General features: G+C 31.4%; 1 pseudogene; it reads right to left on the reverse strand.

Annotated features, from left to right (window-relative positions):
- Positions 1–1,929: 1,929 nt before the first annotated feature.
- LOC130019510 (uncharacterized) lies at positions 1,930–2,166 on the reverse strand (annotated as a pseudogene).
- Positions 2,167–3,481: the final 1,315 nt, after the last annotated feature.

The following is a 3,481-nucleotide window of genomic DNA, read 5'->3' on the forward strand; positions in this document are numbered from 1 at the left end:
ATAATTTTGTAATTCATAGTCACAATAAAATTCTTCTAAATAATGGAAATCATAATTATTAAATATTGCTCATTTATACAAAGTTTTTCATATGGTGATATCCTTATCTTGGCTTATAATTTTTCCCACATTTTTATATATTGCCAAAAGAAATATGCTATTTTATAAATCATTGAGTATAGGGGATAATGATATTGACATAAGTAACAAGAAAGTGATGATTTTGGCAGCACTAATACTCTTTTGAGGAACACCAATAATATGTTCTGCATTGGGAAATTCTGGAGCTATTTAGAACAAACCACTGATATTTACTAGTATATTTAATGTAAGTGATATCATAATGATTCCCTTTCTGACTTATGGACAACTTTGAAAAAACACTGCCAAAAAATATACTTCATTACAACAAAATAGAATGCATTTACCTATTGATTATTATAAATTTTGAAACAAGGCATGACTTGTTTCAAATATTACTTTCTTTTAAATATGATATTTAAGAGCACTACCGATTTTGAATAATTTTTAGTGGTATATTAGGAAGGTAAGTAAATACAAATTTGTAAACAGAATTTTCTTCTCAGCTAGGATCAGAAGGAAGTTCTTTAAAGATTGAAATCTTTCAGATATATTTGTTCATTCTTTAAGGTTAATTACTCAAGATATCTTAGGAAAACCAGTAACTACAGAATAAGGCATTTTGTCATGGTATTGAAGACAATAAGTTTTAAAAAAATCCGGTATATTGCAAGAATATTTTTAGCCCTTTGAGGAGAACTAAAGTGTTTAGATAAGATATTTTCTTGGCATTTGCAACTCAGGCTGTCTTAATCTTCTGTATGAAACAAAGGATAACTTCTGTTTCAAAGCAGTCCTTAAATATCTTTATATAGTTTACTCTATACTAAGTCAAGAAAGTCTTTTATTATCTAATATTATCCTTGAATAAATAGAAGCCAGGTTTTCATAGTTCAAGCAAAGTGAAAATATCCAGGTTATGCTTAGACAATCTATGTTTTATGTAGCTGTAATAAGCATAAATGATATTTTCAAATGATGTACAGTTTCTTTTCACCTGAACAATTCATTGCATTATAAATGAAGTCCTAACAACTGCATGCCATTTAGAATTCTCTTATTGTTTCACATTTATAAAGAAATTTACATCTGTCAATCAGTAGGCTGAAGATCTATGGAAAGTAAGGTAATTGACCATACTTCTCACTTAAATTCAAACAACCCTTGGGTAATAAGGATATTGTTCAGAGGGTAAATTATTTCTTTTAACTGAGGAATTATAAAAGCACTTATCATAATGTCCAGATATTTTTCTTACCGATATTGTAAGTCATCCATTTAACTGTCATGGGAGCCCTGGCATCCAAGTTCCTAACGTAAGTGAATAGAAGTAACCTCGTGGCTATCATCTCAGAGTTAAAACAAAAGAGAAAGTGAACACTAAATATAACTTGTTTTCTGCAGACAATAAATGTTAAATGATTTTAGGACAGCACACTTTGTGAGAGCATGTATGTTTTTGCTAATTTTCTTTTTCAGTTTACTTTTGTATACGTCACCTGGACACTGGAGAAATTTGTTCACACTAGTTCAAAATATGATTACAATGAAAGCCTATTACTACTAGTCAAAAATTATCATTCTCTCTGTAGATTACAAAACAGATGGATGCTGTTATTATACATCAATTTTTCTATCAATGATTCTCCATCTTTTTTTTATTTATTTCTAAAATTCAGCACAGATACTGACAATTACTCTGCTTCTCAAAGTTCTAAAGAGAAAAACATCAGAAGAAATAACATATAAATCTTTATGTTATTTGTCGTGATTGTATAGTTTTTGCTTCTATTCCAGTTAGTTATTTTTCCCAAATTATTCTGAGAAATTGACTCAGAACTATCAGATATTTGTAGCAGTATTTGTTGTCAAACATAAGCCATTCCACCTGTTAAATAGTATCTAGACACTTTTACTGTTACTGACAGGTATCTACCGGAACCCATGACTGTCACTGTGGTAACAGTGCTCAGCAAGCATCAGAGGAGAATTGCACCTGAGTTGCTATAACTCTGACAGTCATGCCTCAGTATCTTCTGGCGGATGCTCTTTCTGCAAGTGTGGAGTGGCAGACTACTCCAGAGTTGACCTGGAATTTTCATTTAAGATATTTTTAGTTGTCAAAAAAAGAGATTTTAATTCTCCAAAATTGACAATGAAAATTACAATTGGTATAAAATACTGCTAACTGGAGGATTGCTATAGCTTTCTATATAATAATAAAGTTCTACAAATTACACTAAAATAAACCACAAAAGGTTATGAGATGAAAACTGTGATTTGACATGTACGACACTGGGCAAGTCATTCATATGCTAACTGTGCCAGTACTATACTGCAATACTCTATTGTCAGATGTGTAAAAACATAATGTTTACAACTTAATCCCTGAATAGATTATAACCTAAAACTGTGGAATGAGCATAGTGCAATGGAGAAGAACACACAGTCATATTGTGTGTATCAATATTTGTGTATGTAAAATACACCAGAATTTGTAATATGCACATCATTTATGTTATATAATTAAATTATTCCTATATAAAAATGTGGGACTGGAGCTATAGCACAGTGGGTAGGGCATTTGGCTTGCACGTGGCCAACCCATGTTTGATTCCCAACATCCCATATGGTCCCCCGAGCACCGCCAGGAGTAATTCCTGAGTACAGAGCCAAGAGTAACCCCTGAGCACTGCTGGATATGACCCAAAAACCAAAAAAAAAAAGTGAATATATTTTATGTGTTTTGATTTGGCAGCAAAGAATGTATCTTTTTATGCAATTGTTATTTTAAAATTTTCTTTATTTAATTTTCTCATTCTTGCTTACAAACTTTCAATTAAATATAGACTATAAATACTTTGAACTGCAGATTAAGATAGAAACAGTAATGTGATTCCATTTTAATCATTTTTTTAGGGAATTGCTAGAATATTTTCTAGTATATAGTTATCCAAACTATATTTTTGAATTTATAGATTAATAAATGTTAAATTTTATCTCAATAATAGATACAAATAATTTTCTGTCGTGATAAATAATTACTAATTGAGTATGTACTGTGTACTTTATTTTGAGTCAGAAGATGAAAATACATATATAAATTACATATTAGCTTCCATAAGAAACTTATGACTAGTCTGAGAAGATCGTACAGCAAGTAGAGTGCTTGCCTTTCATACCCCAATCACAGGTTTTGTCTCTGGCTCCCATAATGGTCTTAGAGCAGCACCAGAACCCCTGAGCACACAGCCAGAAATAACCTGGAGCACCACCAGGTGTGACCCTCTCACCAACACCCCCAATGAAAGAAACCTACGGTCTAGTGATGAGAATGAGTGAGAATCACATTCACTATGTAAAAAACTATTAATAGATATGCTATGGGAGATAGTTGAAG

This window comes from Sorex fumeus, unplaced genomic scaffold (assembly GCF_029834395.1).
Source record: "Sorex fumeus unplaced genomic scaffold, SorFum_2.1 ptg000008l, whole genome shotgun sequence".
Taxonomy (NCBI): domain Eukaryota; kingdom Metazoa; phylum Chordata; class Mammalia; order Eulipotyphla; family Soricidae; genus Sorex; species Sorex fumeus.